This window comes from Mauremys mutica, chromosome 1, assembly GCF_020497125.1.
Source record: "Mauremys mutica isolate MM-2020 ecotype Southern chromosome 1, ASM2049712v1, whole genome shotgun sequence".
NCBI lineage: Eukaryota > Metazoa > Chordata > Testudines > Geoemydidae > Mauremys > Mauremys mutica.
Window position 1 is genome coordinate 202,030,329 of NC_059072.1, and position 22,404 is coordinate 202,052,732.

The 22,404-nt window shown below is 43.7% G+C and overlaps 1 protein-coding gene across 2 annotated transcripts in view; it reads right to left on the reverse strand.

Annotated features, from left to right (window-relative positions):
• Positions 1–16,255, reverse strand: part of CLDN14 (claudin 14) — a 29,420-nt gene extending 13,165 nt beyond the window's left edge. The window contains exons 1-2 of one of the 2 annotated variants that reach the window (XM_045001147.1): positions 16,088–16,255; positions 7,341–7,417 (exon numbers count right to left, since the gene is read on the reverse strand). The gene's annotated coding sequence lies outside the window, so the exon portion shown is untranslated. Of the gene's footprint in view, positions 1–7,340; positions 7,418–16,066 lie in introns of both variants that reach the window. The other variant, XM_045001146.1, reaches the window with a different exon arrangement.
• Positions 16,256–22,404: the final 6,149 nt, after the last annotated feature.

Sequence of the window (22,404 nt, forward strand, 5' to 3'; positions counted from 1 at the left end):
ACTCCTAAGATATTTATGCAAGTCAGGCTGAGAGAGATCTTGAATAGTGCCTTTGTTAACTTGTATGCCATCTGGTTGTACCAGTTTGCCCCTCATCACAGACATGGGTGCACATTTAGCCAAGCCAACCTGTAGCTTTATATCTGCACCAAACTTTTCTGCATGTCATCAGTCTCTGTATCTCATTTTGTGACCATCCGTAGAGTTTCAAATCATCCATATCATTATTACTTAATTTTTTTGTAGTTTTGCTTGCCACTGTACAGACATAACAAAAACATGGTCTCTATCCCAAACAGCTTACAGTGTCACATCTTCACTGCTTTTGCTCTGTTGCCTGGCAGACCCATAAAGCCTGATTTTTAATCTCACTTATGATAGTGTAAATCAGGAATAACTCTGCTGAAGTGGCATCATGTAAAAATAGTATGAGTAGGGTTGCCAACCCTCCAGTATTGTCCCAGAGTCTCCAGGAATCATGTGAGAAAATATCCAGGAAAACAGCCAACCAAAATTGGCAACCCTCTGTAAAACCAGAATCAGGCCTACCGATTTAAAGATGTTTTTTGCCATTATCAGTCGACATAAGGTACCTTAGGATGGGGCCTCACAACACACTTAAGATGATCCTATGGAAGTTTTATAACCCACAATTACATACCAACATGCATGCTGTTGCTCTCTATTCCTATGCTAATGTAATTCCATTACATTAACATTCCATTGTTAACAAACAAGTTGACAGCTGTGTTACATGCTGCTCAGGCCATATTTAACTTTCTACACAATTTCTGTGATACTTAATCGAATTCAAATAGCTTGTGGAAGTATTGAGTTCAAGGTGTCGTCATTCCCTTGTCCTGTGCATGAATGGTACTTTTCACTATCATACTTAGCTCTTTATTTGTTTTGACGGCTATCTCTTTGGTTCTGAATTAAATTCTTTCCACATCCTTGACACTTTCCTGTATCTTTCAGCATAAAGCTAGAATAAATAACGTCATCTGCCAAAAGTTCATTCGTCTTCCCTATAACCCTCACAGAGCTCTGTAATTATTTAACTACTTAAAACTTTCACACTCTTACAACTCATAAAATAGTTACTTAATTCTTGATATTTTCTCCCCAGCTGTGATGATTTAATCGAGCTCGGGTTTTTAAAAAGTCAGCCAGGAAAATCCCACTGAGTAATACAGCTCATTTATAAGGATCAGCATTTCTACAATACCGAGTCTGCACTGCACTCTCCATCTGTCTTATCTAAACACTACCATCACACCATATTTAGGTTTTCATGGTAAGTGAAACCATGACACACAGATCTGAGGAAAGCTGTACATCTGGCCTGGAAACATCATTCTGTATTTTAAACATTTTGCAGAACAGCTCTATGTGATTAATTCAGGTAGAGCCCATTTGTTCTGGAGGCTTAGCTAGCTTGCCAACAAGGGAAGCACTGTGGTTTCTTCACCACAAGATTCCCATTTCTCAAAAAAAGCTTGGGAGAACATTCACTAACCAAAGAAATCACAAGCTTTCACAAACTCCTTACAAGGGTTTTGATATGAGGTGTCTTATTTTTTTATAATGGGGTGAAATTCACCTCTGTGCCCAGGGATAAATATCACCCACAAATGATAATACTAAGCAAAAAAAACAAAAAAAAACAGTTAACTTAATTTTGCACAATCAAGCTCTCTAAACTCAAAAGTTGGGAAATTCCAATGACTGCAAACATTAATCATCCTCTATATTTATGGTATCTGTTAACAGGAATAGAAAATACTCCCAGTACATATGTTTACCATTGCTGAATTAATGTTGAAGGAGAAACGGTAAGTTTTTAAATATCTAGACTTTTATGAGTGCTTGATTTTGCAACCTTACCATTGTTTTAAAGCTAACTTTGGATACAATTTTCAAAAGATTCAAAAGTTTCTGAAAATTTTACCACTTTGTTTTTTCTTGAGGATGAGCAGATGGCAACTATTGTATTATTTGTTCTTCTTGGGTAAAAATCATCCTTCTGCAGAAGGGTAGCACAAGACCTAACTATATACCACTTAAACCCCTTAAAAAGGGATTAAATGGTGAATACGATTTCTGCTGGCTTTCTGCGGTGGGGTGAATTTCACTTCTTATGAGCTACATGTGAAACCTGAAATCAAACTTAGAGCCATCCAGTGTCCTTGGTCCATGCATGCAATTCTGATGAACATCAGTTTGGCATGACCCTTCATAAAGCTCACTGTAGTTATTTCCTTTTCCAGGGACTTATTGCCCCCTTCCCTTTTAAAACCACAGCAAGATGCTATCAAGCACTGTATGCCTGCATATACTAACTTAGTTTTGCTAAAGTTAAATCGTACACGATCCCTCTCTTAAGCAAATGTAGTAACAGCAGTAAATCACCTGGCTGAATATGACTGGGACAGTTGCTACAGGAAGCCAATAACACTTTAAGGGGTTTTGTATTAAATAAAAGGAAAGCTTTTGTGTGACAAAGAACACATACCCTTGTAAAAGCAAAGGGTTTCCAATGGGCTTAGTACAGTACATGAGAAAATTATTCACACTGTTACTAGCTCAGTCTGCAAAAATATATACAATGACAGGGGTATTTATTTAATTTGGAAAGTATTGGGTGACATAGGTTCGTTTTCTTAGAATACATGTCTCCCCAAACCATATGCCAATGTCTTTTCATGAGCTGATGAATGTATCTGGTTTAGGTGATGAAGGGAACAGGAGACACTTTTACTGTGTTCCACAGAATGGGAAATATGGTTTAATACGTTTATTTTTCATTCGTTTAAGTGCAGTCCGGTTGCCTGCTACAGATGCCTCTGTAAATATCTGCAAAGGAGGAACCTTTCGGGAATGAGAGGCTACTGATATACTGTGCCCAGCAGCCAGAGCCAATAGAAATATACCCAATGTTCTGTATGTCTGTTTTCATTTCTTCCTTGTTCCAGTGAAGCAGTGGCTTTTTTTCCTTCAAGTCTGGAGGTAAGAAGTGCCAGTGCTCAGTTTGAGTGTGTTGCAGCTTTACAGAGCATTTATGCTCACATGGAGCTGTGCCCTATGTTGTCTGAAATATCTAAAAGGTAGCTCATGATCCTGAGACTCTTCCTACACTCAGGAAGAATGGTGGGGGAATAACCTTCTTCACTCTTCTCTCCACAGTTTCTCTCTCACTAACTTTGCTTCAGGAAGCAGCAGCAAGAACGCTTAGGTGACGTTGTTTGTTCCAAATGGAGGAACAAGCAAAACAAACTAGCTGTTGTGGAGAACTTTCCACATTCTAGTTGCTGTTGGCCTGACTAGTGAGAAGCCCGTAGCACTGGCAGCTCTTTAAAGAAGGAACAGGAAAAGCACTTAATGCCCATAGGATGGAATATGAAGGTCAGCTTGGATGAGGCATATTTTGTTTCATTTTGCTAAACTGGCAGATTTTAATATTTTTTTATTTTTTATTTTTTTTTAAATCAAGGAGTTGTTTCATTGCTTTCAATTATAAGATGGAGTATATGTTCCTTCAGTAAAAATGAGCAAGGTGTTATTTTTAACATCAGCAAATGCAATTGTAAATTAAACTCTACAATTGAAATCTTCATCACCATTCTCATGTAGGTGACTAGCATGGACTTGACCAATATTACATTTGGTCTCAGTATTAGTGCTAAGTTGGCAGTATACTTTTCATACTGAATTCAGGTCTTCCAAGAACCTTACTACTACTCATTACAGGGGTGGAAAAAGCCAAACATCAGAATTACCCCTGTTTTACTGAATGGAATTAAAGCTTGGCTTGCCACACCAATTAACCCACTGGTGCTTCCTTGATGTGATGATGATCCACTAATGATGAAAGCTCCAGACCTGCTGGCTCCAAGGAGTTACATGTACTGTATCAACTTTTCACATATAGTAGAACGTACAGCCACCACATGAGAAACTGAACTTATCTGTGCATCCATAGGTTTCAGAAACCAAAAGATTTCTAAACCAAGTGATGTGATTAGAGGAAATGAGGAAATGAAATCACTTAATGGGTATGTGCAACACAAAGAAGGAATCAATAAATTGTTTCCAGGAGTTATCAAGGGCTGTTTAATGCCTCTGGGACCTAAACTATCTAATCCTCTACCCTTTCTGTTTTATTTGTCTTCCATTCTATCACATTATTGGAATATCTCATATCCTGTGAAGATCACAACAGCTGCTCAGTTCTGGGACTCAAGGTACAGTAAAAGGATCAAGTTTTCTGTATGTTATGTATCAGATTCTCCATGAGAACTCTTTTACTCTCCAGGACTAGTTTATATCCTTATTAAGGCTACAAATATTAGGCTGTTTCCACAAAGCCAAAATCTTTTTTTCTGAGGCATAATATGTCCTATGGAATACTCATTCTCTGAAATTGACCAGTAGGAGTAGTTCGTCTGAATGTTGATTGATAAACCAGTGCAATAAATCTTGGTGCATGACTGGTGAATCACTTAAAAAAAGGAATAATTAAAATAAAAGAATAGGTTCTAAAAGACTACAAGCCAAATTCTGCTTTCAAATACACCTCTGTAACCTAACTGTGCAACCCCTTTGAGGTAAAGCAGAATTTATCCTTAGGGATCTTTTAATAGACAAATTGGACAAACAACTGAAGTAGGAGCTCTCTTGGGGCCTGATCTCCATGGGAGCTTTTCTGTTGAGTTTAATGGGTGCTGGATCAGGCCTTGAATTGTGAATGAGATAGAAGATTATTCACTCATCATTATTACTATCATTAACTTTTTTGAAGAAAAGGATGAGTTCTGTAGTTGTCAGTTGGCGAAGAACTCTGATTGGAATATAAATGGGAGCTCTTGCTCCAATAAGGATGACAGAATTTGGCCCAGAGTTTGATTTTAATGTATGTGCACTTAACATCCCTTTTTAACTCTTTTTTTGTTTGGCAGTTTCTTCTCCTTGACAATTTGATATTAGCCTATGATAGCACCTTATACTGGTGTTGTTTATTATTATCGGCCAAATTCCAATATCCTCATATGGGCAAAAATCCCATTCAGTTCAATGGGACTTTTGTTAGAGTAAGGAATGAGGAAAAACTGAGAAAAGAATTCAGGATTTGACCCATTTGTATGATCAACAAAGCAGATTTCTTGTCAAATGGACAAAGATTTGCCAGACACTTAACCATGTCCCATCTGTGTTTTTTTTCCAGTTTTCATCAGTCTGAAGCTTGAGTTCAGAGTATAACCCTTTATCTAGTCCTTCCAGAATCCTTCTGATAAATCAAGAGATGGGACCAGACCAAATCTTGGATCTACACACCCCCTATGAACTTTAGAAAGTATCAAATCCAGGTTTGGATCCAGATTCATACATCATAACTCAAGCCTGCATCTACATATATCACAGGCTCTTTGCATTAGTTCATAGCATTCTTTGACTCTAAAAAAACATTTATTGTAATCTAGCTAAAGATGAACCTGGCTGTGACTATGATGGCAATTCAAAACTAGACAGTGTGGACTTGGGTGAGTATTTGGTATGTAGCGGGGTAAAGGTGCTCTTAGATTCACATAGTGAATTTACACAGGACTTTATCTCTCTCTTTTCCCCTGCGCAACCCACATTTTTCATCAAGTAAAACGTAAAAGACAGCAAATGGAGCTATGTTGCTTTTTCCTAGCTATGGATCTGGACCCATATATTTAATAAATAGTCTTTCATACAATTTCATGCTATTTTAAATAATGAACATAGAAAGAAGTGTGGTGTAAACAAATTCAGGCAAATAGCTGGTTAGTACAGTAGTAGAAAGGTCAGTGAAGCCATGACATGTCACTGCTTTACACAATAATAATTACCTCCGGATATTAATCATCCATTCGTTTACCACTTTGCAGGTGTTTTAAATGCCTTTAGTACTTTGCAATTTTTGCAAAATGCCAGGTAACATAGGGCCAAATTCTGCCACTCTTACTCACATTGAGTAGTGCCTTAATCCTAATAGCCTCATTGACTTCTGTGGAACTATTGTGAATAAAATGATGCTCATTATGATTAACAATGGCAGAATCTGACCCTGAGTTGTTTGGTCTCTGAATAATTTTTGAATAGCTGGCATCAAGGCTTTGAGTATAATCTTTAAAATACTGAAAGTTTGAATCTTATTTCCAGAGTTTGTTTTTAAAACTCTTGTGTTATATCTATTAGATTCTCTTTGTAAAAGCTACATATTCTTAGACTTAATACTGCAACTTCTAAAATGAAGAGTAAATTACAAATTCAGACTCAGGGAATTATGGTACTTCCACTGAGAAAATAACCCTGAAACCTGACCAGCCACATCTGTATAAATCACTATTCAATTATTACTATTTTTATTACACTGCATATTATTTTGACTTGCACCCAATGGTCCAGAAAAAAAATCTTATTGGCAATTAGTGATACTGGAGGAAAGTTAAACCAATAAAATGAAAAACGATCCTCTAATAATTACACTTCTAAGTCTTATTTCATACACCATGAAAGCAATCTGCATGCCAAGCCTCCATCATTATATTACTCTGTTTCTGCAAAAATAAATAAAAGGTCAGAGAGCAAAGCTGACTAAAGAGACATCCTCTTAGTGCCTTGATGTGCCAGACATAGAAGTCACCCGTTGGAAAAATTATGCAAAGGGAGAAAACCTGAGAGGGAAGTAGCTTGAGTAGGTTTTCACTACCATGGAACACATACTAATGTAAGAGCCAGTAGAGAAAGGGACCTCTGTGGGAGTTGGAAACAGCATTACTGTTGCTGCCGACAGCCCTCAGTATGTGTATCTGTCACAATCCCTGCAGAGCCATAGACACAGTGCCAGATTCTCAGTTGGTGTAAATCAGCATAGCAAAATTAGTGTCAGTGGAGTTACACTGATTTACACAAGCTGCGGATCTGGCACAAAATTAATATAAATTCAGGGTTTAAGAGGAGAATAAAACTTGATCAAAGGCTTAGTCCTTTAAAGTAGTGGGCACCTCCTGTGAGATGTTGAGTACCTACTGAAGTCAATTGAAATTGAGAGCGTTCAGCACCTTGCCAGATCCAAGTCACAAGGGAGGAACATACTTAAGTGCTTTCCCTCAGGATAGATAGAAAATCAGGAAAACTACTATAAGAGTAAACAGATCAGCAAGGTTTGCACTTGCCTAAAAGTCTCAGTTTTGCTTTTCTGGGGCTGGATTACAATAACTGCATATAAACTGCTACAAACCAGAATGCCATTGGGAAAGCCATCTGCTGTGTGAGAGAACGCTCAGCTCCTCCCAGCACAACATTTTTCTTACCTTGCCTTGCCTCCTCCTGTTAAAAATTCTGAGATCCAGCTCTGCCAAAGCACAGGACTTGAGTCAACATTTTGATTCTGAAATGAAGAACATACAGAATTTATAATATCCTGCTGAGTGGCATGCAATTTGTAGCTAGCTTCCAGGTCCTGAGGCAAGTGGCAATAGGTCAGTAAAAGCTTTTATCATTGTTTGGTTGTGGAATATAAAATCTTTAATCTTATTTGTTTTCAAATGATATTGTCAGGTGAGGAGGAATAGGTTACAATATCTGCTGTGAGGAAAGACACAGTGAATAGATGCTATCTGACAGGTCTCAGATTTTTCCTCAGGGGTGAGGAGGGAAGGTCTGTTTATGTCAGGCTGGGCACACACGATATCTGAACAAAGTGCTGGCTTAGGATATGTTTCTTCAATACTCAGTGGCAATTGATACAAATGTATAATAGGAGAGTCTTTCTAAATGTCATCCCACAAAGCACAACATGAAGTAGTAATAATAATAATATTTAGTTTCCATATAGCTATATCCATAGATCTCAAAGCATTTTACAAAGAAAGGTAAGTGCCATTATCTCCATTTTATAAATGGAGAAACTGAGGCACAGAGTGGTGATGTTGAGTTGCCCAAGGTCACACACTAGGTCAGTGGCAGAGCTAGGAATAGAATCTCGTTTACCTGACTCCCAGTCCAGTGACCTCTCCAGCTAGACCATGCTGCCAGGGATCCTTTCTCAGGACTTGATTGTGATCTTTGATCTACTAAGCCATGCTGGTGGAACCCTCAAAAGGTGGGGGAGGGGGGTGGAGTGCAGCTAGCCACCAGGTGAGGCCCAGTGAAGTGGTCTTATAGATAGCCAGATCTCTTTTAAACCAACAGGACAACTAATAGTTCCTACTTAATAGGAAGCATTTGTAATATTATGATGACTGCCTATTTTGTTGTGCAAATGTGCTGCTGTATTCTGCACTAGCTGGGAACCCTCCCAAAAGAGAATTACAGCAATTGAAAAATGTGGCGAAAAGGGCAAATGTTGCTATTGGGAGATAATCGCAGGATAAATAAGGGTTCATACAGGCTGTGGCAATTATGCAGACAGGAAGGGAAAAAATCTCTTTCATATCACATGCAGTACTTGGCCTTCTAGTGACAGGTCAGAGTCAAAAATAGCCATTTCATATGTGGAACTAGGCTCTTTGACCCATGCTTCCTTCACTGCTAGCCTGGACTATTGCAATGCACAAAAGGCAATCAGAAGTTGTAGCTGGTTCACAATGTAGAGGCCTCTTTCCTAAGTGGGACATGCCAAAGAAAGCACTTCTCAGCTGTGCTCTGCACTCCCCATTGACTCCTGGTCTAATTCTGAATTTGCTTCAAGGATCTCATCCCTGATCCTTAGAACTCTGAAATTTGCCTGAGCTATCTCATGGATCATCTGTCCATCCTTCACCCACATTGATCAATAGGGAGAAGGGCTAAAATTTCCAGATGTGTCTAAGTGACTTAGGAGCCTTAGTATTGTCTCTCAAGGTCAATGGGACTTAAGCCCCTAAGTCACTTAGCTAATTCTGAAAATTTTACTCACTGAACCTGAGGGTCTTAAATGAGGCACACAAGGTCAGGAGGCAGGTGTTCTCAATAGACGATCATAGGTTTACAAAATAGATGTGGTTCGACTACAATTTTGGCATCTTGTGCACCTGTAACTCATACATGTGATGTCAGAACTTGGTGTCAGAACCATGTGCAATGGTTGAAGGGGTTGAAATTCTACCCTCCCCCTGCCACACAGGGTCAGTCCACGGGGCTATAGATTGGCCTATCCCACCTATAAACTGGAGTAGCTCCACCAGTTTTTCTAGTGGATCAGGTGGTCTCTGCTTCATATCTGGAACCAGTACGGAGCCCAACTCCCTGTGCGACTTTTCATCCCACAACCCTGTATCCCATGGAGGTGTACCATGACACAGAGGGTAACATTTTCAAAGTGCCTAAGTGACCCAGGAGCCTAAGTTCCATTGGCTTTCAATTATACTTAGCATCCTAAGTCACTTACATGCTTTTGAAAATGTTACCCAAAGAGCCTTATCTGTAGAGCCCTGAAAATCTGCAGGTATCTGCTTTATATCTATGGATATCCGCATCCGCGGACCATGTTTGCGGCTCTTGATTGGATGTGGATCCAAATTTTATATCTAGAGCCCTGAAAATCTGCAGATATCTGTGGACCATGTTTGCAGATCATGAATTGGATGCAGATACAAAGTTTGTATCTGCGCAGGGCTCTACTTATCTGAGACCTTCACCAACAGGTGAATTCTACCCAGAAGACAGATTTTTTTACATTATATATTTCATTTACGTGTAGGACTAAACAATATGAATGATTCTCTCTGGATGCACAGGCAAGAGGGAGCTGTTTGCATACAGATGATTTTTATGAATCTTTCAGCTAACGCAGAGAGTCAGCTACCAAATCCATCATTTGAGATCAGCATGTGAAACACTCTGTGGAAGTTTGGGGTCTGTAGACCAACACATGGATTACACTCTTCCAGATGTAGTGTTTTCATCTGTGATAAATTTGGGTAACAGTCATTTACTAACTAATCCAAAAATAATTCAGTTGTAGCCTTTATTAGTTATGGTATTAAATAATATCAAACACTCCTTTAAAACACATATTAGAAAAAGTCTGCTCTCCAGGGCTAATGCCTAAACGGCTAATGCCACCATGTGGGCTAGTATCATTAGTTGAGACTTGAGGAGCATGTGAGAAACAACAACCACATTTAATCAGATTCACCTTTATTTAAAGTCTTAGCACATAGAAAACCCCAATTAATAGAACTGTGACATAAATTGCATAGGTTAGAAAAAACATGTCCAGCACCAGTTTTTCCAGTTCTTTCTCACTCACATCTCCATATGAGATCTTGAAGGAGGGTGGAGGTGGCCAGTTCTTGTGGAGGGTCAGGCAACAATGACCTCCAGGAAGCAACAACCTCCCACCATCAGCAGGGCCCTAGTTATACTAAGTTATGGATATGCCTACCAAAGCTCATTAATATGCATAAGAGTTGAAACCCCCTCCCCCCCCCATGTCCATGTTCGGGATATCATCCCAATATTATCAGGGGACTCTTCACCTGATAGGCCACTTGCATAATACTTCTTTTAACTGATTAACATTTAAGTCACTTTATCACCATTGTAACAACCTTAAGGAAGTCACCTTAGCAACTAACAGTCATCTTGTTGTGTCTACTGATCTCGCATTGATATAATTATCCAAACTCAGCAGTTATTTTTCAAAATATTAGCATAGAAACATAGACACAAGCACAGCAAATTTATTAATTTACTTGTGCTAACTTATCTTTATAATAGGGTTAACTAATCCTAAATCCTAAGGCCTGTTTTGGCTAAACTAAATATCTTCCAGGCCTAAGTCTGTAGATTTCTTGCATTTCATCTTTAAACCTGAAGCTTTTTTTTTTTAACCTATTAACTCTCAGGTTTTTAGTCTCTGAAATCCAGTTCTTATAATAAATTAATTTATTAGTTATTTTTATCCTGAAAACATATTTAGGGTACCCCCAGAATAGCCCATCTGTTATAACCAATCTGCTTTCATTAGGTATGGGTCTCCAGAGTGGCTAAGGAAATATCTGGAGGACATGGATGCAACCTTCCGATAAACGATTGACACAAGCAATATTCTTTCCAAAATGAGACACTTTTTATTGGTGCAAATAACAATCCCTAATACAATAATAATCTAAACCACAAATTCGTTATAAATTAAAGAGCACCCCCAAACTGCAACAACCTACCGGGAAGATGATTCTAAGGGCTGGTCCACACTAGCACTTTAAATCGAATTTAGCAGCGTTAAATCGAATTAAGCGTGCACCTGTTCACACCAGGAAGCCATTTAATTCGACATAGAGGGCTCTTTAGTTCGACTTCGGTACTCCACCTCGACAAGGGGAGTAGCGCTAAATTCGACATGGCAATGTCGAATTAGGCTAGGTGTGGATGCGAATCGATCTTAGTAGCTCCGGGAGCTATCCCAGAGTGCAACACTCTGCTGACGCTCTGGACGCCAGTCCGAGCTTGGATGCTCTGACCAGCCACACAATCAATGCCCCTGGAAAATCTCAATTCCTTTTCCTGTCTGGACAGTTTGAATCCCATGTCCTGGTTGCTCATCGGGGCGAGCTCAGCAGCACTGGCAACGATGCAGAGTTCTCCACCAGAGGAGTCCAGGCAATCTCACACTACAAAGAGGTCCCCAGCATGGACTGACTGGGAAGTCTCGGATCTGATTGCTGTGTGGGGCGATGAGTCTGTGCTTTCGGAGCTGCGCTCCAGCAAACGGAATGCAAAGACCTTCGAGAAGGTCTCCAAAGCCATGACAGACAGAGGATACAGCCGGGATACAACGCAGTGCCGCGTGAAAGTCAAGGAGCTGAGAGAAGGCTACCAGAAACTCAGAGCGGCAAACGGACGCTCCGGAGCCCAGCCCCAGACATGCCGCTTCTATGAGGCACTGCATGCCATTCTCGGTGGGTCTGCCACCACTGCCCCACCAGTGACCGTGGACTGAGAGGATGGGATACTGTCGACGGACTGTTCCTCGGAGATGTTCGCGTACGGGAAAGTTTAAGAGGACGAGGCAGTCGACAGCGCTTACAACACAGATTTCCCCAACACCCAGGATCTCTTCGTCACCGTCAATGAGATCCCCAGCAACACTCCCCACCCGTTACCACGGACCCTGATTCAGGAGAAGGATCAATCGGTAACTGCTTCAAACATGTTAACATTTATTTTTTAAATAAACTGGGAAAACAACTAGGCGAACACAAGGTCTATGTACAGGTGGATGGAACTGTCATCTTCCTCTGACATCTCCAGGAAGCTCTCCAGGAGGTAATCGCCAAGCCTCTGCATGAGGTTCCTGGGCAGGGCTTGCTTATTGGGTGCCCCGAGGAAGCACACTTTTCCACGCAACGCTCTCAGCTGGAACTCGGGGACCAGTGCCTTCACGAGCATGGCAGCATAGTCCCCAGGGTTCTGTTGGCTTTCCTCCAGCATGCGCGCTCTCTCTCTCCGTGACACTCTCCTCAGTGTGATGTCGCGCGCAGACTCCTGCATGTAATTAGAGTAATTTGTGTACCATTATTAATGGTTGTGCTTAACTGTTCCTTTTCATAACAAGAAGCGTCACTGTACAGCCACGTGTAGGAGGCTGCAGAGTGGGAGAATACAGGGATCTCTAACAGGGAACGGCCGCGAGGGGCTGCAACAGGGGCACCGATTCTGCTTTCATGTTTGCCTGCAGCAGGAGGACAGTGCTGTAGATGCAACTTAAAGCTGCAAAAAAACCTAGGCTTACCATGCCTGGCCGCTCCATGGATTCTTCTTTCCTGCCCCGCTTCTCTGGTCTGCAGTGCAATACCACAGGCAATGAAAGCGAACCCAGAGAAATCGAACTTTCCCCGAGTGAGTGCTCATGAGAGAGGTGCTGTGCTTGCTCTTGTTCACACACACTGAGTAGACTTTGTTTCTTTTTTGACCAAAAAAATCTCTCTATGGAATTCACTCACTTTTTCCCGTCACACAGGTGCAACTGTATCCCTACCTGATCCAGGCGCCTTGTCGATGTTCTGCAGCACTGCAGGAAGGAGGACGGAGCTCCCCTTCACTGCATCTGCGACCGCCGCCCCCCGCCGCAAAGTCCAATCCCACCATCACCCAAAATGACTAGAGGAAGGGGCACCAGGAGCCGTGAAAAATGTTAATGCACCACAGCAGAGTGCTAAACTTACAAAACGCTCTCAGTACCTTACTTTTGAGAAGTCCTTCCCTTAATGTGCTGTTCATTATTAAAAGTTTTTATTTTTTGGTAATTTCTTTTCCCGTCAGGTTTCTTTGCAGAATACTTTCCGTGAAGGGGGGAGAATGGTTTGGGAATTGCATAGGACTTTCACCGTTAATAGTGGTACAGATATGGGGGCAAGATCATCAGCTGGTCACTCACAGAGTGCAGCCTCTAGTCACCCTGGTCAGTCTGTGGGGTGATTTTCATGTTCTGCTCATAGGCGGAAGGTGCCCTGCGCCAGGTATATTTGCAGGTGGGTCTCTCCACCGGCCATGCCTGGATCATGCCCTGTCCCACACGGGTCTCCCCCAGCCCCGTCAATTCCCTGCCTGGAGCAGGTACCAGCCCCCACCTGCCACCCCTCCCCCGGCGTGTCGTCTCACACCCCCCCCGCCGCGCCGCGTCCCTGTCTCACAGTAGAGAGGCTACCCGCAGAAATGCTGTCTGCTGCCCCAGGGTCATAGAGCATGCCATCCACAAGTGGCAAGGCAGGTTGCCCTCACCCTGCCCTTCTATCGTAGCCCTGAGCCTCTACAATGCATCAAACCATCAGCCCCCAGCCCGCAACCCCCTACACCTCCTCCCCATTATCACACACCACTCACACCTTCCTACGCCCCCAACCCCCAGCCCAGAGCCTGCACCCAAACTCCGTCGCAAAGTCTGCACCCCTCACCCATTCCTGCACACGCACCTGTACCAGTCCTCACCACAGAGACCGCTGTACGAGCAGGAGCCTATCAGTCCTATAGTCTAGAAGCGGTCTCTACATCACTGCACACCCAACCCAGCACAGTCGCCGTCCCTGTGTCAACCCTTTCACGCGAAGTCAGTAGTCCAGAGAAGGCTGAACAATGCTCTATTAACTTTATTTGTACACGTGTGTTGGAAGGGGGCAAACGGGGTGAACGGGATATGAAACTGTAGAGGAGAGTCAGCAGAAACTGGGTAAAGAAACAGGGGCAGGTTCCGCTTCTCTATACACAAAGTTGTTAGTCACAGGTTACCCTGCTCGCTGAGGAACCTGGCTTTCAAAGCCTCCCGGATGCACAGCGCTTCCCGCTGTGCTCTTCTAATCGCACGGGTGTCTGGCTCAGCGTAATCAGCAGCCAGACGATGTGCCTCAAGCTCCCATCCCGCCATAAACGTCTCCCCCTTGCTCTCACACAGATTGTGGAGCACACAGCAAGCTGCAATGACAATGGGGATATTGTTTTCGCTGAGATCCGAGCGAGTCAGTAAGCTCCTCCATCTCCCCTTCAGATGTCCGAAAGCACACTCCACCACCATTCTGCACTTGCTCAGCCGGTAGTTGAAGAGTTCCTTGTCAGTGTCCAAGGCGCCTGTATAGGGCTTCATGAGCCAGGGCATTAGCGGGTAGGCTGGGTCCCCAAGGATCACTGTAGGCATCTGCACATCCCCAACATTTATTTTGTAGTCTGGGAAGAAACTACCTTCCTGCAGGCGTCTAAACAGACCAGAGTTCTTGAACACACGCGCGTCATGAACCTTGCCCGGCCACCCGACGTTGATGTTGGTAAACCATCCCCTATGGTCCACGAGTGCTTGCAGCACCATGGAAAAGTAGCCCTTGCAGTTTATATACTGGCTGGCCTGGTGGGCCGGTCCCAGGATAGGAATGTGAGTCCCATCTATAGCCCCACCGCAGTTTGGGAATCCCATTGCAGCGAAGCCATCTATGGCAACCTGTACGTTTCCCAGGGTCACCACCTTCGAGAGCAGGAGATCAACGATTGCGTTGGCTACTTGCATCACAGCAAGCCCCACGGTAGATTTGCCCACACCAAAGTGGTTCGCTACTGAGCGGTAGCTGTCTGGCGTTGCAAGTTTCCAGAGGGCTATGGCCACTCGCTTCTGCACAGTCAGGGCTGCTCGCATCCGGGTGTCCTGGCGCATCAGAGCAGGGGACAGCAAGTCACACAGTTCAAGGAAAGTGCCCTTACGCATCCTGAAGTTTCGCAGCCACTGTGATTCATCCCAGACCTGCAGCACTATGCGGTCCCACCAGTCCGTGCTTGTTTCCCGGGCCCAGAATCGACGTCCCATAGCATGAACATGACCCATTGCCACCATGATCTCCACGGCGCGGCGTACCGTGCTTTCTGAGAGGTCTGTGCCACTCTGAGACTTCATGTCCTCACCACGCTGCCGTTGCCTTCTCGACCGAGTTCTCAACATCTCACTGTGGAAGAGGTGTTCGATAAGGTGCGAGGAGTTGACAATGGCCATAAGTGCAGCGATGATCGCAGTGGGCTCCATGGTCGCAGTGGAGTGCTGTGGCGTCCGCGCTGTCACTTATAACAGGAAAAATGCGCGAACTGATTTCCCGCCGGCGGGAGTGACGGTTGAATGATGACAGTTACCCAAAACCACCCTCGACACAGTTCCCCCCCCCCATGCATTGGTGGGAAATCCCAGCATTCCGATGGGCGGCGGGGAGTGCGGTGCACTGTGGGATAGCTTCCCACAGTGCACCGCTTCAGAAGTCGACGCTTCGCCCGTTACTGTGGACTCACACAGTCGAATTACTGTATTTATTGTGGATACACAACTTCAACTACATTAGGTCGATTCCAGAAATTCGAATTAAGATGAATCGAAATAGTCTTGTAGTGTAGACGTACCCTAAGTGGCGGTGCACTGTCACAGAGGGCCAGTCTCTAATAGGTCACTGACAGCAATAGGTAACAGTTCTTTAGATCTTACATATACACATTCCTTTCACAATCAACACACATACATTCCTCTTTATTAACCCAGGCATACGCATATATACACTCACATTATACTATACTATGCTGTACTATCACTGACAGGCTTATTCTGTCTGCTGACTTTGTTTGCTTCAGTGGTAGGACTCCCTCTGCTGCTGCTGCTGCTGCTATTTCTGTCAGCTCCTCTTTCAATGACCCTCCAACCTGCCAACTCTCCTTCGGGATGTACTTTCCACAAACTCCTCAGCTGTCTGATCAACTGCCCACTGACACACTGACCTTTATACCCTTTCCCCCAACTGTCAGAACTTTCTAGACACTTCTACTAATATCTTCCTGTCAGATCTTTCTGGAGACATGCCAACATTCTATACATTCCATCTGCTAACTGTCAGTTCTATTTTTAGACTCATGAGTGTTATTTACCTCACAGTGTTATGATCTGTCAATCGTTGTTTACCATTTTCTTTTCCTCGCCAATTTCACTTTTAGTATGTGACCTTTAGCCCAAATTTAATGATGAAGTCACTCTTACTTATTTAAAATGGAGGCTAAGGGCGTAAAATGGGGTCTGGGGGATTTCTCTGGTATCATTACAAGCTACACAATACAAATTTCTCATGTAAACTGGAAATAGTCTCATTTACTTAGCTGCTTTAGAACCATGTCTGAGAGAGAACACAGCAAAACAGTAATTGCCTATTTAAAAAAAATATATAAAGGGCATGCAACACATGAGAATATCTTACAGAACAGGAGACGCATATTGACTGGTTCTCTTATGATGCCGCCAATGGCCAGAACTTCATTTTCTCACATACACACGCTCTCACCCCTCCCAGCCATGACATTCTTCCATTTCCCCTTCAGAGCAGCCAAACCTATCCCAACTGCCAAATGTATGCTATTTTCCAAGCGTCTGATCTTGCCCCCATTTAAGTTAATGCCATCGACTTCAATGAAGCAGGATCAGACCCTAACTTTGTATCATTAGCCCAAGGTCCCTGTTTGAAAACATCATTTGGCCCTATAGAAGGCGACCCTCCCTCCTGTTCTGAGACACAGCCCACGTATGCTTTGTAGATCAAAAACCTCAGGAAGGTGGTGAGTTGATTCCATGAAAGGGAGGGTTGGAAGACAACATAAATCACTCTCCAAGGCTTGACTACAGTTAGTCCCTAACTTAGGCCTGTTCAGACTACCCTCTAGGTCAGGGGTTCTAAAACTGTGGGTTGGGACCCCAAAGTGGGTCAGGACCCTGTTTTAATGGGGTTGCCAGAGCTGGTGTTAGACTTGCTGGGGCCCGGGACTGAAGCCTGAGCCCCACTGCCCAGGGCCAAAGCCCAGCAGCTTCAGCTCTGGGTGGCCAGGCTCAGGTTACAGGACCCCCTTCTGGGACTGAAATCCTTGGGCTTCGGCTTTGACACCCGCACCCCCTCGCCTGAGGTGATGGGGCTCAGGTGGCCTCAGGCTTTGGCCCCCCTTCCTGGGGTCGTGTAGGAGGTCATGTTGCAAGGAAGTTTGAGAACCCCTGCCCTACACAAGATCCCTCTATCAGGGCAGCCCAGTTTTAAAGCTTGCTTCCTCTCACCTGGCTTGGTATTGCTGACAGTTGTTTCAGGGAGAGGCCAGCTTCACTTCTATCTCCAAGTCAAACCATTAACCCCATCCTGTATAAGGGTTGTCCTCTCCATAACAGCCCTCACTGTAGAATCTATCAGAGGTATTTATAGAGGACCTCTTACCATCTATAGACCAAATACAGTATAAAGCTTTTGTATAATATTAATCTACAGCTAACTATGTTCTCGTCAACCTTAAATTTATATACTTTTTTATCTGCTGGAGATACAGTTGTATCAAACCATGAGATTTGTACGTTATTCTAGAAATTGCTTAAACATCCAACCCCCCTCTTTATTATTCCTCCAGAATAAGCTTGACAATGCAATAGTGCAAAGACATATTTTTGCTCTATTATTTGTATGTTTATCATAATTGTGAAATAAATTCTATAGGAACCCCTTCATTCTATAATGTGATTATCCTCTGCCCCATACACCTCTTTTTGCCTCTCTTTCTGTATGAACCTTTTCCCAGTGCAACATACTGAATTGAATATTTTTTGCCTTGAAATCCAACAAAGCCAGTCATATCACAGTTGCCATGGATTAAGCTGAATATGGTAAAGAAAAACTTCAAAGCCAGCAGGAAATACTTCCACAATAGCAATTAGAAAGGTACATTTTGGTAACTGTATAAATACACACATAAAAAGGAAGAAGAAGAAGAAGAAGAAAGGAAAGAAAATCTTTCTCAGTAGAAGATACTAATTCCTCTTAGATAAGGTTGGTATAGTAAAGAAGATCAAAATTGAATCCATTCTGCCTTTTCAGCCTGTTTATTGTTCTTCGAGTGCTTGCTCATGTCCATTACAATGTAGGTGTGTGCTCACCCTGAGCGCCACCACCAGAAAGCTTTTTCCTCAGTAGTATCCGTTGGGTTGGCTCTGGTGCCCCCTAGAGTCGTGCCCTCATGGCGCCAGTATAGAGGGCCCTTCCACCCTGCCACCTCTCCAGTTCCTTCTTACTGCCCCTGACAATCACTGGAATTTCTGCTCGCTTGTGCTTCTGCAAATACCTTCTCTCAGTGGGCTGGTTCTGTAAAAAATGTAAATACCGTAATTTCTCTTTAGAGATAAGTAAGTTAGTTAGTTAGTTAGTAGTAGTATAGTCAGTAGCAAACCCAGCTTAGTGGGGCTAGGTTATGCCTCAGTCCCAGGGTTTCAAACCACGTGCATTGTGTCACAAACCAATGCCAGTTAGTGACCCACTCACTAGCTGCCTTAAGTGTCTTGGAGAGACCCACATGCAGGAGTGGTGTAGGATCTGCAGGGATTTCAGACCCAGAACAAAGAAGGACAGGAAAACCAGACTTAAGTTCTTCCTCATGGAGGCAGCGTTCCGTCCCCCTTTGGAGCTGAGTCATGGGGACTCAGCACCGAGCACTTCGACATCAGTGACAAGTTCACTGCTGTCTCTGATGGAGGCACAGCGCCGTTCTGCTTCCTCACCACTGCGGAAGGACTCTGCACCGACAGCCCAGGACTCCCGGCACCAATACACATCCGCGGCTCCAACATGGGACTCTTGTTACCACTTCCCTTTGCTGATGGTGAGGAAAAAAACAGAGAAAGATTGATCAGAGGCATTCTCCAACCCCAAGGTCTATGGGCTATAGAGATGCCGATAGAGTGTGACCTGTGTCGGGCCACTCAGAGACACCAGAGGAATGAGCGGTACCATTGACTCTAACCTCGGGAAGGGAGCCATTGAGTCTGGTACCACTGGACTCCCTGCCAAGGGAGAGCCACTTGGGTTCGATAGCCTTGGCACTGCCATTGATGCTGGGGGCATCTCTCCCTTCAGGTTCCACCATCCCCAGTCACATGGGAATTAACAGTGGCGGCACTGGAAGCAAGAACTGCCTTGACACTGAGACAAGTGCTGTCGAAGGGAAGCCTGCCATGATGGTGCAGCACCGATCTCCTCCCTCCCATTCTCCTGCACTGTTGTCCTGCACTGGTCGGTACCACTCCATCCTGGTTGCTAAGAAGTGACTCCACAGACTCCAATTCAGAAGCAGAGTCCTACTCATCATGCAGAAGCAGACACAGCTCCAATTGACAGCACTCTATGGCTGACATGAGCCAGGGCATGTTGCCGACAGCCTGGCCACCGGCGCAATGGCAAATGCCACTGCAATGGCCACTCTGGAATCTCTGGGCTTTCTAGCCAATCCAGGGCCCCTAGTCCAGAAGGTCTTAATCCAGTACATCGGAGTCAAGAGCTTCCCTGCCATCCCTGCCAGAATGGGGATCGGTCCCCCTCATGAGACCCATCTGGGGCAGAGGGAGAAGTACAGGGACGTGGGCCAGTACAGGATTTTTCTTCCTTCTCTCCTGACGAGGCGGTGACGGGAACAGCTATGGCACCCATCCAAGATGATTACAGGGTGCACCAGGAGCTCCTGAGGAAGATAGCCCAGAACCTAGGTATCCAAGAGAAGGAGATTCTGAATCCTCCCATGCCCTAGTGGATATTTTAGTGGCCTCAAGATCATTGTGGGTGGCACTGCCATTGAACAATGCCATCCTGGAGCCTATAAAAGCTCTATGGCAGACTCCTGCATCCCTCCAACCTACTGCTAAGAGGATGGAGATGAAGTACTTTGTCCCTCCCAAGGGGTATGAATTTTTGTACACACACCCCTCCACTGGGCTCACTGGTTGTTTCAGTGGCAAACAAAAGGGAGAGACAGAGACAACAGGGGCCGACTCCCAAGGCTAAAGAAGCCAAAAAAATTGACTTTTTGGCAGAAAGGTCTACTCCATAGGTGGCCTCCAGCTCAGGATCGCCAGCCATCAGACGCTTCTGGGCTGGTATGGTTTCAACCCCTGGAGTGCAATAGCAAAATTCAGGGAGCTCTTGCTGCAAGAATCCAAGGGAGAGTTCTCGTACCTAGTGAAGGAGGGGAAATTAGTGGCCAAGGCATCCCTCTAGACCACACTGGACGCGGCAGACTCGCAGCCCTCTCCATGGCTTCTGTGGTGGTCATGAGGCAAAGCTCATAGCTTCAATCTTCAAATCAGGACATCTGTATAGCTGCAACGTGGTTGTCAGTCCACACATTCGTGTCACACTAGGCCATCACCCAGCAAGCTAGAGACAATGCGGGCTTCAGCTGAGCAGTGCTACAATCAGCGTGCCAATGAACTCCAAACCCTCCACCTGTGCAACTGCTTGGGAGTCACCTACATTGGTATGGACATGAGCAATACATCTCAAAGAATAACAATTACAGGAGGTTAGTAACCATTTTTTATTCACTACTGCTTTCAGCATGCAAAATATTTGTCAGCAGCCTCTTTAAAACAACTTAAGGAAGTTGCTGTTAAGGATTTTGCATTTAAACCATTCATATTGGTTGTGCATAATAATAATTGGAGATATACCAATCTCCTAGAACTGGAAGGGACCTTGAAAGGTCATCTAGTCCAGCCCACTGCCTTCACTAGCAGGACCAATTTTTGCCCTAGATCCCTAAGTGGTCCCCTCAAGGATTGAACTCACAACCCTGGGTTTAGCAGGCCAATGCTCAAACCACTGAGCTATCCCTCTCCCCTCTAATTATAATTATGTCTATACCCATGTGACCCATAGAAATAGAATAGATATTTTATGTATACTATAAATACCAGTCCTTGAACAGAGGTGGTCATAAACAGCATGCAGGCAATCCTCTGCTTCAGGAACACAAGTGCCCAGTTCCTCGAGAGTGGCTCTGCTGCAAGAACTTACTCTAGTTAGATTAAGGCAATTAGCAAACTCTCTTGCTGTTTGCTATAGCTCCCCCCAAAAATAACAGGATCACAAAACTAACAGTAATATGGCACTTCTTCAAAGACTGAAGAGTGCTCGCAGTGACTCCTGCCATAACAGTACTACTTGTCATGAGTAAGGGTACAGAATCTGGGCCAGTTAAAGCTGAAATGCATCCCATTTCTGCCCAATGAACTTTCACTTGAATGTGATTACTTGGAAAACATTTGTGACCAATCCAGTGGACAATAAAACAATAAATAAAAAGGAGAGCTGCTAGAGACATAACATGCCATTGTATGGTAGCAGCAGTATATACCAACATCAGCAGAGGTACAGCTCTAATGGGCAATGGGATTTGTACATGTTGGGGGGGATGCTCAGCATGGACTAACTTTATTCCTGTTAAAATCAATAGGGAGTTTACTGAATGCCTTAAAAATCCCACCTGTCATTCCTAGGTGTTTGTGTTGCTTCCATATTGAGCCACATGAAAGGAGCACGGAATAGTTTGTGTTAGGAGAGATGCCTATATATATGTAAATTAAATAGCTAATAGAGAAGGTACGAGTATTTGGTGGTCAAGAATACATGGTGTAGTTCTTGGCTTTTGTATGACCAATGAAAACTTCTTTGTTGTGCATTGCAAATGGAGTCTCATGTGCAGTTATTTACATGGAGCTCTTAACAGTTTGGATATACTTGCAAGTTGAAGTACAGTAGTGCTCATTAGAAAACCTGCTCAGGAATGTTTAAAACCTGGAGGCTGGGTTTGAACTAATGTCATCAAACACCACAAATGGATACTCCTATATAATGAGGTCTTTTACAAATCACCTTCCTCCTTATCAGAAGGAGTACAAGAAAAAACACGGTGAGTACACACTTCAGTTTGCTTTCCAACAGAAAGGGATTTAAGGCCTGCCTTTTCTTTAGCACAAATTAATTATCTATATGTCATATCTTTTGACAAATTCAGAATGGTCCCAATGGGAGCTGCAAATATATTAAATCACAAAGACTATGCTGAAATTATTTTAAGCCCATAAAAGTCAAG